The 14,336-nt window shown below is 50.9% G+C and overlaps 1 long non-coding RNA gene across 1 annotated transcript; it reads right to left on the bottom strand.

Moving 5' to 3' along the window:
* Positions 1-727: 727 nt before the first annotated feature.
* Positions 728-8,113, bottom strand: LOC142051431 (uncharacterized). Its single transcript, XR_012658465.1, has 3 exons — positions 7,579-8,113; positions 5,371-5,503; positions 728-756 (listed from the first exon to the last, which is right to left on the bottom strand). It is a non-coding gene; the product is annotated as an uncharacterized LOC142051431 (long non-coding RNA).
* Positions 8,114-14,336: the final 6,223 nt, after the last annotated feature.

Below are 14,336 nucleotides of genomic sequence, written 5' to 3'. Positions count from 1 at the left end.
GGGCCCAAAACTGAACACAGGATTCGAGGTGCAGCCTCACCACTGCCGAGTAGAGGGGGACGATCACTGCCCTACTCCTGCTGGCCACACTATCTCTCATACAAGCCAGGATGCTGGTGGCCTTCCTGGCCACGCGGGCACACTGCCGGCTCATCCAGGTGGTTGGGGAAGGCATCAAACATATCTGGCCCCAGGACCGAGCCCGGGGAAACAGCACTCCTGACCGGCCGCCAGCTGGATGCAGGTGCAGGCATAGGTTGGAAGAGGGGAAAAAAGAAAGTTGAGGGAACATTCCTAAGCAATGGAGGGGATGATCTTACTGTTCAAAGACGAGAGCTGGAGGAATAAAATGACTGACAGGCGTTATAGAGGTACCCCACCATACATCGCTACAGCATGTCAGCAAGCATTGAAGGGAAAAATAGGGTTTATTTTAACAAGTCCCACAGAATTTCAGCACCCAGTTTTTCCTTTGAAATAAGCCCAAGAAGTTAGTTTATACAGAGACTTAAGACTTTCAGGCTGTGGGTATGGAACAGCATTCATTGCTTGGATGCCAAAACCATTTAGTTTAGAAAAACCAAACAGGGACATCAGGAACAAACCTTCATCAACGCTGTCTTCTCTGTCAATGCAGTTGGGAAAGATTTCTATAGCCTGACAGCTGAGTAGTTTGGCCTTGCTGCCCTGCCCTCGCAAGGGAAAGGCTCCGCCCGTCAGATCTAAACTGTACTTTTCAACACAGGATGCCAAACGCTGCGGAAAAAATCACAGGAGAGAGAAGGGTCATTCTGAGAGAAAAGCAGACATTACACCTCAGTAGGAAAGAATGTCTATGTCTACTAGAACCTGCATATTGTACTGTATCTCTCCCAGGCGCTTAATCTGATGGCAAAGAGAAACTACAGCTGACACGCAAGAGAACTGAGTGTCAAACCGTAACGGGTAAGTTTGGCCGTAAAAGCTTTGCACATTTTCAAAACTGAGCATTTCCCTCACAATATTGGTTCTAAATGTGTTTTGCAGAATTCCCTGCACCATCCCGGTTTCTTCACAAACCTACGTATTTAGCTAGAAAGGGAGATCTGAAATAATGCCATACATAGGCATGCAAAGCGCTTTGTTCCATGACTTGATCACAGAACTGATGAAGTTAGAGGAGTCACGGCCTTCCAGCAGCCAAAGCTCTCTTGCGAGGCATTATCTATAGGCACACACCGCTAGAGTGAAAGCCCATCCCTCGGGAGTAGCCATGAGAACTTCTTACTGAGTCACACTCTTCTCTCAAACCACGTCAGCTCCTGCCAGCTCCTCCTCTCACCTCCTCAGGGACTAAAGGGTGAAATATGCCTCCCTGCCTTCACCAAGTGCAGCCAACAGCAAAACAACCCGGCGGACATGGCATGCACGTGGGCAAGGCGTTTAGGATCACAAATCCCTACAGAGTCAGCAAACTACTTTGAGACCTACAGAAACTCCAGCAGGATTGTGTGGAACCTCTGAGACCACCATTTGCTAAGCAAGCATTGACTGAAATACTGTCTTTCCAAATACAGCACTTGGTCAAATGCTCTACCCTACGACACATGGGTATTACTCAGCCCTCAGCCCCACCACCCTCCTCCTTCTCCCACATCTGGCCATCTCTGAGGCCACCGCCCCCCCGCGCCCAAACCCCCCATATTTGGCCACACGCGTCGCCCACAGGCACAATCAACACCACAATGGGCTCCTGCTGCCAAGAGCCACCTCGCTGTTGCTCGGGACCTATAAAAGCAGGGCCCCTGCAGCTGGCCCACACCGTGCCGCGCTTTCAGGACGTCGCGTGCCCAGCGTGCTGGGGAGGAAGAGGAAGAGGGGTTTAGAAGCTGAACGTGAGGGTTTGGGTGTTAAAAATGATGCTTTCCTGTTAAAAAAGGGGTTTGGGTGCTTTAAAGTGAGTCTTTGGCACCTAAAAATGAGGTTTTATTCTTTAATAGAGGGGTTTGGACCCTGAAAGTGAGGGTTTGGCACCTAAAAGGGGAAGCTTTTAGCCTTAAAACGGGTTTGGAACACCAAAAATGAGGGTTTGGGACTTAAAATAAGGATTTCAGCATTAGAAGAGGGGTTTGGCACCTGAAAGTGAGGGTTTGGGACCTAAAACTGAGGCTTTGAACTTTAAAGACAGGTTTGGACTGTGAAAGTGAGGGTTTGGCTGTTAAAAATGAGGCTTTGAGCTTAAACAAGGGCTTTGGACTCTAAAACGCATGGTTTGTAATGAGAAAATGATGGTTTGAGCATTAAGAGACTGGATTTGATGCTAAAAGGGCACGGTTTGGGGCCTAAAAAGGAGGTACTGAGCATTAAAAGAGGGGTTTGGACCCTGAAGGTGAGGCTGTGAGACCTAAAGCTGAGGCTTTGAACCTAAAAGACAGGTTTGGACCCTAAAAGTGTGGGTTTGGGACCTAAAACTGAGGCTTTGCGGGTGAAAGGAGGGTTTTGATCATTAAAAATGAGGTTTTGGCACCTGAAAGTGAGGGTTTGGATGCTAAAAGTGAGGGTTTGGGGCTTTAAAAGTAGGCACTGAGCATTAAAAGAGGGGTTTTGACCCTAAAAATGAGGCCTTGGGTGGTAAAACTGAGGCTGTGAGCTTTAAAACAGGGGTTTGGACCCTGCAAGTGAGGCTTTGGGTGGTAAAACTGAGGCTTTGAGCTTTAAAACTGGGGTTTGAACCCTAAAAGTGAGGGCTTGGGACCTAAGAATGAGGGTTTGACCCTAAAAAAGACAGGTTTGGACCTGAAAAGTGAGGGTTTGGCACCTAAAAATGAGGCTTTATTCCTTACTAGAGGGGTTTGGACCCTGAAAATGAGGGTGTGGCACATAAAAATGAGGCTTTGAGCCTTAAACAAGGGCTTTGGACTCTAAAATGCACGGTTTGGAACTAAAAAATGAAGGTTTGAGCATTAATATGCTGGATTCGATGCTAAAAGGGAGGGTTTTATGTCCCAAGCCTGTCTTTCAACACTCAAAGCCTCAGCTTTCAGTCCCAAACCCTCACTTTCAAGGTCGCAACCCCTCTTTTAAGGCTCAAAGCCTCATTTTTAACACCCAAAACCTCACTTTCAGGGTCCAAACCCCTCCTTTTTAGGGACAAACCATCATTTTTAACAGCCAAACCCTCACTCTCAGGGCTCAAATCACTCTCTTGACTCTCAAAGCCTCAGTTTTCAGTTCCAAACCTTCACTTTCAGGGCCCAAACCCCACTTTTAAAACACAAGGCTCATTCAGGGGTCCCAAACCTTCACTGTTAGGGTCCAATCCTGTCTTTTAGGCTCAAAGCCTCAGTTTTAGATCCCAAACCCTCACTTTGGGGATCCAAACCCCTCCATTTCATGGAGTAACCCTCATTTTTAAATACCAAACTCTCCCTTTCATTGTCCAAACCCTTCTTTTAATGCTCAAAGCCTCATTTTCAGGTCCCAAACACTCACTTTATAGCACCCAGACCCCTCTTTTAACCTCAAAGCTTTATAGTTAGGACCGCAAACCTCACTTTTAGGGTTTAAACCCCTGTTTTAAAGCTCAAAGCCTCATTTGTAAGAGCCAAACCCTCACTTTCAGGGTCCAAAGCCCCATTTTTACACTCAAAGCCTCAGTTTTAACACCCAAAGCCACACTTTCATCATCGAAACCCCGCTTTTAATGCTCAGTGCCTCCTCTTTCGGTCCCAAACCCTCACTTTTAGCATCAACTCTGGTCCTTTAAGGCACAAACCATCATTTTTTCTTTCCAAAGCCTCACATTTTAGAGTCCAAATCCCTCGTTTAAGGCTAAAAGCCTCATCTTCAGGTACGAAACCCCCACTTTCAGGGTCCAAACCCCTCTGTTAAGGAACAAAGCCTCAGTTTTAAATTCCAGATCTTCAGTTTTAGGGTCCAAACACCTACTTTTAAGGGACAAACCCTCATTTTTAGGTCCCAAACCCTCACTTCTAGCATCAAATCTGGTCTTCTAATGCTCAAACAGTCATTTTTTCGTTCCAAACCGTGAGTTTCAGAGTCCAAACCCCTGTTTTAAGGCTCAAAGCCTCATTCTTAACACTCAAATCCTCACTTTCAGGGTTCAAATCCCTCTTTTAACTCTCAAAGCCTCAGTTTTCAGTTCCAAACCCTCACTGTCAGGGTCCAAACCTGTCTTTTTTACTGTCAAAGCCTCATCTGTATGTTGCAAAGCCTCACGTTTAGGGTCTAAATCTGTCGTTTAAGGCTCAAAGCATCATTTTTACGTCCCAAACCCTCCCTTTCAGGGTCCAAACCCCTTTATTAAGGCTCAAAGCCTCATTGTTAACACCCAAACCCTCACTTCTAGGAACCAAAGCCCTCATTTAACAGTCAAAGCCTCATTTGTAACACCCAAAGACTCACGTTCAGTGTCCAAACCCCTATTTTAATACTCATTGCCTCCTTTTTACGTCCCAAACACTCACATTTTTTGCTCCAAACTGTGAGTTTCAGGGTTCAAACCCCTCTTTTAAGGCTAAAAGCCTCAGTTTTAGGTTCCAAACCTTCACTTTCAGGGTACAAACCCCTCCCTTAAGGTTCAAAGCCTCATTTTTAAATTCCAAACCTTCACTTTTAGGGTCAAAACCCCTACTTTTAAGGGACAAACCCTCATTTTAGGTCCCAAACCCCCCCTTTAAAGCACCAAAAACTTCACCTGTAACAGCAAAGCCTTATAGTTAGGACCGCAAACCTCACTTTCAGGGTCCAAATCCCGCTTTTTAAGCTCAAAGCCTTATTTTTAGCAGCCAAAGCTGCACTTTCAGGGTTCAAATCCCTCTTTTAGCTCTCAGTTTTATGTTCCAAACCTTCACTTTCAAGGTGCAAACCCCACTTTTAAGGCACAAAGCCTCATTCAGAGGTCCCAAAGTCTCACTGTTAGGGTCCAAACTCCTCATTTTCATGGACTAAATCTCATTTTTAAATTCCAAACCCTCCCTTTGATTATTCAAACCCTTCTTTTCATGCTCAAAGCCTCATTTTAAGGTCCCAAAGACTCTCTTTATAGCACCCAAACCCCTCTTTTAGTCTCAAAGCCTTATAGTTAGGACTGCAAACCTCACTTTCAGGGTCCAAACCCTTGTTTTAAAGCTCAAAGCCTCATTCTTAACACCCAAATCCTCACTTCCAGGGCTCAAATCCCTCTTTTCACCCTCAAAGCCTCAGTTTTCAGTTCCAAACCTTCACTTTCAGGGTACAAGCCCCTCTTTTAAGGCACAAAGCCACAGAGCAAATGCTTGATATGGGAGAGGAGGAAACCTTGGGGCTCAGGGGTTGGGTCATTTTTGCCCACCTCTGTGGGGAAAAAACAATGTATAAAGAAAAGGATACCTTGTGATGCTCACTCCTCTGTGTTCCTGTCCTGTGACACGTTGCTGTTGATGTAAAGCTCCCTGTTGTCACTGGGGTGCATTTTGCAAGGAGGCCAAAGGATCGCCGGTATTCAACTTATGGGCTGTTCCGTCTGCACAAGCTGGCGGAGACGGCGCTGCGGAGGCAGCCTCGGATGGGTCTGACCCACCTGCTGCTGCCGCCGGGCGTTGTGTCCTGCCAAGAGGGGCCCCAATGGGGAGAAGCGGGCGGCAAGCAGGCCAAGGGAAAGCTGGACGGCGACAGGGCAGTGCAGGTGGCAGCGGGCTGCGGGTGGGAAGCAGCAAGCGCAGAGCATCCAATACCACCAACCTGCCTGCCAAGCGACGTAGGACCCAAGAGGAAGCCAGAAGGCAAAGGCTCTTCATGGGGCGGAGAAGAAAGGTTTAATGCAGCGGCCCACCCAGACACCACAGCACGGAGGCCTTGAACTGCTGCTCTGGGACTCCCACCCCACGCCCCACCCCAGCCTTGTGACCCTCAACTGCTCCAGTCCCACAGACCCATGCTGGAAGCTACGGCCCCCCGCTGCCCAGGGGCTGCGATACGTTCCAGGGAACACACAGCATTGCCAGGTGCCAGCATAGCGGTGTCAGGGCCCAGCCGGGCCCCGCAGCTCCCGGCAGCACTGGGCCGCACGCCCCTGCAGCACCCCAGGGAGGCCCCAGGAGGCCCCGGCCCGGGAGGAAGCCGCGGAGCAGTGGGCGCAGGGGCAAGGCAGGGCAGACGCGCTCACCACTCCAGTGAGACACGGGAGTCCCCTCTGCCCGCCCTGATGGGGCCAGTCCTAGGCCCACTGGGTGCCACCTCTGATCCCACCGCCTTGACCCTGCGCCGCTGCCGGCATCCCCACTGCAGCCTGGAACCAGAGTCCCCAGGAGCAGCATCCCCACCCGGCGCTGAGGACGCTCCGCATCGTCCTGAGGGTGCCCTTGCTCAACTCCAGCCACAGTTTCCACCTGCTGGGGCACACAGTGAAGGTGGTGGGGCTGATGCCCCAACCACCCAACCCGGAACCCAATTCCTTGATGGCAGCCCCAAGACCCAGCGCAGCACTGGATGCCTCAAGCCCCCGCTGACGGCAAGAAGGACACGGCACCATCGAGCAGCAAGGCACGCACCAGGTCTGCCGCCAAACCCCAGCAGCCGAGCGGGCTGTGCTTGTCGCCCACAGAGGCCAAACCCCACGGGAGGGGCTGCCGCAGCAGCTGCACATGCCGCCACAACCTCCCAACGACTCCCCGCTGTCCTTCGGGCCCTGGGGGGGCTCACGGCTGCGCCCACCCCGCTGGAGGAGCAGGAGCAGTCGGTGCCCATCACACCCGAGCAGCGGCCCCAGCGGGAGCGTGTGAAGGCGCTGGCCCAGGAGGAGCGGGAGCGGGCGGCCCTGCAGGTGTCACCGGGCAGCTGCACGTTTGTGTGCAGAGGGAGGCCAGCATGGACATAGCCAACGACTACGGCTACCCATAACCCACCGGCCCAGAACCGTCCCCCCTCTTCGGAGCTGCCTTTTCCTCTCTAGCATTTGACTAAGGACAGAGCAGTGCCGCGGTGACGGCCTCGGTCAACACCTTCCTTCCGGCTGCCCTGCGAGGTCCTTGCACCTCTCGTGGTCAAGACAGTGTGATCCTGTTCTACCTCATTTGGCTGCAAGAAGAGTAAAGGAAGAAGCAGCTCCCAGAAGCTTCAGCAAACAGTTTGGCAAGGTCTTCTAGCCTGCTTCCACAGTCACAAGACCCAGTGCTGTTAGTATAATGTCTCATTGCCTTCTCTAGAAAGGCACTGAAGCAGAATGGCCTCCCTGTCACTGCTCGCTACCAGCAGCAACAGAGGCCTCAGAAAGGCCAGGATTTCGAGTCTTTCACCAGCAGGCCAGGAGTAGTGCGTTCTACGGGATGTGGCCACTTGTAGCCACTTGCAGTCCAGACACTCAAGGTGGTTTTAGCTTCAGCTGCGGTGGTTGTAGGCACTGAAGCTTAAACCCAAAAGGAAAGAGAAAAAGAACAGCTCTCCAGGCACACGCTGTTCGGAAGTTAAAGCAGAAGAAAGGCCAGCGTGGCACACGCTCAAGGACAGGGCTGCCTATAGCCCTTTGGCAGGGAAGCTTCTCCCCAGCCAAGCGCATTTCTCCTCCTCTCCTACAGTTCTCCTCCCTCTCTGTCCCCATACCTTCAGCTGCAAGGTCTGACTGCGATTCAGCACTGCCCGGAAAGTGAACTGTCCCAGGAGCCTTCCCTGCTCCTCAGGTTCCTACTTCAGGCCCAAGAGAAACACGGGGGTGGAGAAACCAGAGCGCCTCACACACTGTGGGAAGACTTAACTTCAGTCGGTGAAGCACGGGTTTATTTCAGCTACGCAGTCAAAGCAAGACGAGCACAAGGAGCAGACAAGAAGCTGCACCTAGGTAGCACGCCACGCTTGCCTACTCAGCGAGTCTAGGCTGCCACCCAGAGAAGGAGCAGATGTTCCCAGGGGGAGGGGGGTAACCTGAGGGTCACAAATGCCCACGGGGATTGAAAGCCAGAAGGGCTAGGACAGTGCGCTGTGCCACCTCCTCTTCCCTGTGGCTCCCCGAGTTCCATCATGCCCCAGAACCTTCCTTTCGAACAGTATATTGGACAGAAGCGCAATACAGCTCCAAGGAGCTTGCTGCTTCTGCGAGCCAGGAGGAGGCCAGAGGCCGCTGGACTCTTTGACCCATACTCACCCCCGGCTTAGAAATGCTGTGCAGCACCCAGCCCCCCACTCTGGAGAAACCACTCACGTAGACAGCCATGTCCTTTGGAGCTCTCCTAAGCTATCTGAAAGCACTCTGAACATGAGGGACACAGTTTCACCTCAAACACAGCAAGTGAAATCCACCTGAGGGTGGCACCCCAGCGCCTCTCAAGGGAGGCCAGCCGTGCAGCCGACCTGCTGAAACAACCAGCCAGAGAGCGCAGCGTGACCACAGCAGTGCCCAGCGCCTTACGAGACGCACTGCTGGCGCTGCTGCAGGGAGAGGGTTTGTGTCCACTGGAACAGAGGCTGCCGTCAACCCAGCGGCAGCCGCCAAACCCAAAATAACCCTTAGACCTGGTAGCATTGCCCCAGTCCAGGAACAAACCCTAAATCCAGACGCACCCCACACCTGGCTGCTCCCACCAGACCTAGCAGCATGCACCTGACACAGCAACACCCCCAAATCCTCAAGTTTCCCCCAAAATTGGCAGCAACCAGCAGACCCAGGCACACCCCCCAAAAACTGTCAGCGACCTGTCAGCACAATCAATAATTATACAGCTAAATAACAAAAGGATTAGAAAATACTTTGTCTTCACTGCCCCCCAATCCATTTTCTTTCCCTTATTTCTTTTTTTTTTTGCATTTTTAATTTCAGCTCGTTTTGCTTGTGATCTTTATATAAGACCTGCTTTTGTAGAAGCGTGAAAGGTCTCTGTGGTCCCTCTGCTCATGAATCCATTTGCTAAAATAATGTTTTTGAAATCCTCTTTTTTGAAAACCTCTGTTTTAGGTATCTTACTGACCAGTTCATTCATGTCTAATATTGAAAGCTTTTGAAAAGCAGGAACGGGTTCGGTTCTATACAGGACAGCGTTGCTCAGAAATGGACCCCAGTCCCTGCTGGCCTCAGCGACCCAGTGGCACACACTCCTGTTACCGGCTCATCTGGTGGCTGGCTGTAAAGAAACGTCATCTTTTTTGCCGTGGCTGGGGGTGGTGATGGTGGTGTTGCTGGTGTTCTGTCTCAGCTCTATAATCCATAAAGGAACAGAGACTTTAAGGTGTATCATGTTACTGGTTTGACAGGACTTGCATGCTAGAGAAGAGTTGCTCAAGTGACTTGCTACTTTTACAACCTCTTGCTAGAAGGAGCAAGAGGGAACAGGGAAGGGTGTAGAGGAGGACTGGAGCAGCCCCGTAGCCGGTGTGTGCCGCCAGAATCGCCCTCGTACAGCCGTCTCGCCAGCAAAACGCAGGAGGAACAGAGCAGCTTATGGCCACTGCACGAAGCAGCTGCAGCGCAGGAAGGGGAATTTAACTGCGAGGCTGTGGGGCACAGCCCGCGTGGTAGCCGAAGCCTCGCGGGAATCACGCGGAGATGTCAAGCTCTCTAAAGGACCCTGAGATATGAACAGGAAGAACTTAGCAATTGTTGACTTGGTATTTCTTGCAAACGGAAGCAGCTGACGGCTTCCTCTTTATTTGCTTCTAGTCCAGTCCTTGGGCCGATAGGCCAGACCTTGCAGCAGGGCATGCCTGCTGGAGAAAAACTGCTAAAACCGCCTCTTTGTTGCTGCTCCTGTAACCAGAGCGATCGAATTAACCAACCATAGATGTTGCTATACTCCTTGTACAGCCTTATCCAACTGGACGTTAAGTCTGGGGACATGGAGTATACCAATCAGTGCATTCTTTGATCTGCATTTTAGTCCCTCGGTAATCATTAATGTGAACGAAACAATAGACAATGTGCTTCTGTCAGAAAAGGATGACAAAATGTGGTTTCGTGTAGCGGACTGAGAAAACTGGCCAGGACTGCCAAGATTAAGAGCCAAGTAGGTAAAAGGTAATTCCGACAGGGGGAGATTGCGACCACCGACTCACAGACCACCACCGACCCAAGTAATACCACCTACTCAAAAGAGAACAACAAAGAGGATAACTGAGTCTGCGCAGTAATTTACATATGGAAGGAGCAAGTTTGTACCAATCGGTAGAAAGGACAATAATGAATATCTATGAATATGTGAATTTTTGATCTATAAATTGTACGGGAAAGGTGCGTAAGGCACGCACGTTAGGAGCGGCGATCCCGCGTGCATCCGGCGCTGTGAATAAAGAATGCCTGCTCTTTAATACTAAATTGCTGTTAAAGAGTTGTTTCTGATTTTACCGCGTTTTTCGGTAACACTCCTACCAGTCTGTCACGATCCACTGTCGGGCTGAACAATTTGGCAGAGGTTAAACCCCCTTGCTTTCCAACCGACCTCAGGGAATTCTGGGAGGTTGGGGGCGGCTGGGCTTAACTTCTGACTGACTCCAACGTGTTGCCATGGCCACGTTCCTTCTACATTCTCGGGAACAGAACTAAGACTCAAAACGGAATCAAAGTGCCAAGTCCCTTCATTTGGCCAGCGATGGAGACGCGAGAGAAAAGCAGAGAAAGAGAGAAAAAAGGGAGAAAGGGGGGAGAGACAAAACGAGAGCGACACCAGAGTGTTGTAATACCTACCGCCGCGGGTCTGGGGCGGTCCGTCCTTCCACGGGGTCCCTCCCTCCGCGCGGTCCGTCCCTCCGCGCGGTCCGTCCCTCCGTGCCGACTGTGAGATTTGATTCTGCGCTTTTGAACAACTGAGGAGACGATAAGCAGTGAGTCACGTGTCTCTCTGATAATGTTTTCCTAGCGTAAGCTTACCTGGGGCTGGGGGCATGATATAATTCAATAGGCTGGAAAAGGAGAAAGAGGACAGTTACCCTTTTTCCTTGTGGTAAAGCTGCACTTGAGCCTGAGCTCTCAAGAAACACTGCTGAGTTTATTTCAGTAAAACTGAAATCGAGAGGTTCTAAGGCAGTGTTGCAAAGCCCTTCAGGATTCAAGGGACACCTGGAGTTATAAACGTGAAACGCTCTTTTTTCCAGGTCATAGACATTAAATAAGTCCATCAATCGCTCTCTGAGAGCTTGCTTGCATATTTTTATGTATTTCAATATTGCTGGAAATTTTTTCAGTTTTCAAGTCCTTTAATGACGGTTCACGGTTTTTAGTATTTCGTATAAAACCAAGCTGTTGCTGCTGACCCCACCTATTGAATAGTTGCGTGTTTTAATTGCCCAAGCCTCTGGCTGAGTATTCATGCCATTGAACGTTACTCACTGAAGGTGTGTGCGTGAGGCATGAATCCAACCTTCGTACCCAGGTGGCGAATAGGAGTTTCCCCAGGGACGGATCCAGAGCAGGGAATTAAGCTCTCACTGCACTGCGCTTTGGAGGAGGAGCGGGTTTGTGCCCCTTCTCTGAGTGCATGGTGAGCTGAGGGGTGTTTCGCCCTTAGGGAACCTGAAGCTAAGCCAAAGAATGTCGAGTGAGTTCAAAACCCTGCCCAAGCCTTTGGAACATCCCGGCTCTATTCACTGAGGCAAAGGAGTATTTTAGTTGAGCAACACTTATGCTGGGTAAAATGAGAGGATGAGAGGCTTTTGCTGCTTCAAATACTCATGGAAATGTCATTTTAAACGTGGTTCTTCAGACGAGATAAGTCTGCACCTCTTTTCTTAGCAGGACAAAACCTTTGAGCCTGTTCCCAGAGATAGAAAGAGCACAGGAATTCCGTGGAGTTCCATGGTGGAGGTGAAAGATCCCAACCCAAAGGGTGCCGTGCTGACAAGCAGTGGGAAATACGCGATGCCAGCTCTTCCTGCGTAAGTATGGAATGAATTGGACTGACCGAGCAGTGAACAAGAGAAACCACGCGCACAAGTGTGAGTGGCAATGCAACCGAACTGGCCAGCGCCTGCAGTTACGGGGGAGGAAGCACTGTCACTGCGTCTTAATCTTAAAATCTGTGATACTGTCTAACGTCGCAGTAGGGTGGTCCCCGTGTTCATGCCCCTGGAAGCTGGTTAAACCTGTGCTGTGCTAAGAACGTGTATTTCTGCAAAGCATTTTGGTGGTGTTTGTAGCGGAGTTGTTCTCTTTGAGAGGTCGTTTTGGTTCTGTTTGATGTTGCAAAGGCTCCTTGCAAAACGTAAGAAATTGCCGCTGGACTGAGATGTCCTCCCCCTCTGACTTCTATGAACTCCCGTGTGTGGAAGAGACAGAACTTTTCCTGTTGCTGTAAATTAAGAAAACACTCCTGTGTGCTGAGAGGAGCGGCTGTTTTAAACTGCACTTGGTAGCACTTCTGTTTTGCTGCCATGGATCTCCTTCTGGAGAAGCTGTAACACAGGCTCCTTCCCTTTCTAAAATGTAATCACTCAGAGACTAACTTGATCGGAGACTAACTTGGTGCTGCGCCTGCAATGTACGTTTGCCGTCTGGCAAAGGAGAGGTGGGATTCATTTCACCTGATTTCTCGCTGTCAAAAAGTTATTTTTCTGGTCTGAGCTAATTTCTTGCTTGATCAAAGGAAAGGGAGAGTTCTGCAGCAGGAAAATTGTTCCCCCCTCCCTCTTCTGGTGTTGTGGCTCTAGAAGAGTAGTTTAATCTGAAGGCCTATGTTTTAGAAGGCGAATGTGGACTGAGAAGAATTCCACCTGTTCTCTTCCTTTGATAAAATCCAAAGCTTGGAAGAGTTTTCTTTGACCCATCTTTAAACTTTTCTCTCCCACCAGGCCCTCTCCCCCTCCAGGGAAGCTTCTGTGCAAGGAAAGAAGGAAAAGCCTCCCTTTTTGCCAGAGGAGCCATCGCCCTCTTCTTCCTCCTCATCCTGCTCTGGTGATCCTAGTCCAGATGAGTTGTTGTGTCTCATTTGTGAAGATACAATGTCCGATGCCGCTGTTAGTGCCTGCTGTGGAAGCAGTTCCTGTGACGGATGTAAGTGCAGCTCCCATGGTTGTTACTTCAAAACATCACATCTGATCTTCTGAAAGCAGAAAGAGGAGATCAGGGAATTACTTTGTCACCAGTTCTATTTAAGACTTAAGCAGAGCCTGAATAGGAAAGGACTTGTCTCACTTAAAGGGAAAAAAGGCAGGAAGCTTTTTTCCCTTTTTACGTATGTAGTTAAATCCTCTTGACAGGTGGAAGGAGGAGTTTGAGAAGAGAGCCTAACTGCGCAGGTGATTACAGTATTAGATATCAAACGCGTTTGGTTTGTCCGCAGCCCTTTCCCTCACACAAAATTATAGAGCCATCTCTGGTGCCTTCCTGTGGTCTGCAGCCAACGGGGAGCTGGGCATTTCATCCACACTCTTCTCCACGGGAGAGGTGGTTAAAAACTTCAGAGCTGTGCTGGTTGTAGCTGGGATAGAGTTAATGTCCTTCAGCGTCGCTGGCATAGTGCTGAGGGCACACTGATGTTTCAGCTGCTGTTAAGCAGCGGCTCCGTGTCGCTAAGTAGCGCCTCTACTAGTCAGGGGCCTCTCCAGCTTCCCGAGCTCTGCCCGACAGGTATGAGTGGCAGCGCCAGGGACCCCTCTGCCCGCCCAGCTCCATCAGGGGTGATGCCCAGGTGCGAGGGCAGAAGGAGGACCCGAGCCGTGCGTCAGTTGGCCAGAGTGAGTCGGCCAGCGTCAGTCGGCCAGCATCACCTGCCCGGACTCAGCTGGCTGGCACCAGTCAGCGTCAGCGTCTGTTGTCGGGAGTCAGTCAGGACTTAATCCTGTCGGCACCGCTGACCCCCCGTCTGGGCTGTGGGGCTGAGCGCGGTGGTTCAAGTGCCGCCTTAGGCCCGTCAGTCAGGGTGGCTGTGTCAGCCTTGGCTGGCAGCTGTCACCTGTGTTTGGGCACACGGTGCCGTGTCCTGCTCTGCTGAGGGCGGCTCCTCATTCCCTGCCTGCTTCAGCTCGTTTTCCTGCATCCACATGCCTGGGGTTTGCTGGTTTAAGGCAGTGAAACGAACTTAATCAGGCTTCCCTTAACTTTGTGTCTTCTGCCTAGTGAGCCGTCGGACGGAGCTTTGGAGGAAGAATGGTGACAAGCCCCTGCTGGTGTGGTGGTGTTTTACTGGTGTGGAGGAGAGGATACTTCAGTTGGTCGGAGCGAGTCCCCAAACCCCTGGGCCTGTCGCGTGGGCTGCCAACGTTTCCGCAGTTCCCCTCGTCGGGCGGCTGTTTGCAAGGGGTGTGTTTGAGCACTGGGGGTTCAGCAGCCGCCGGGCCCTGGCCCTGGGCAGCCTGCTCTGGGTGACCCTGCCTGCGCAGGGGCTGGACCAGCTGCCCCCAGGGATTCCGGAAGGCCTTTCTCTCCCTTGTGACTCCGTGAC

Source organism: Phalacrocorax aristotelis, unplaced genomic scaffold (assembly GCF_949628215.1).
Source record: "Phalacrocorax aristotelis unplaced genomic scaffold, bGulAri2.1 scaffold_34, whole genome shotgun sequence".
In the NCBI taxonomy this organism is placed as follows: domain Eukaryota; kingdom Metazoa; phylum Chordata; class Aves; order Suliformes; family Phalacrocoracidae; genus Phalacrocorax; species Phalacrocorax aristotelis.
The sequence above is the reverse complement of the archived record's forward strand: the minus strand, read 5'-3'. Positions and strand labels throughout refer to the sequence as shown.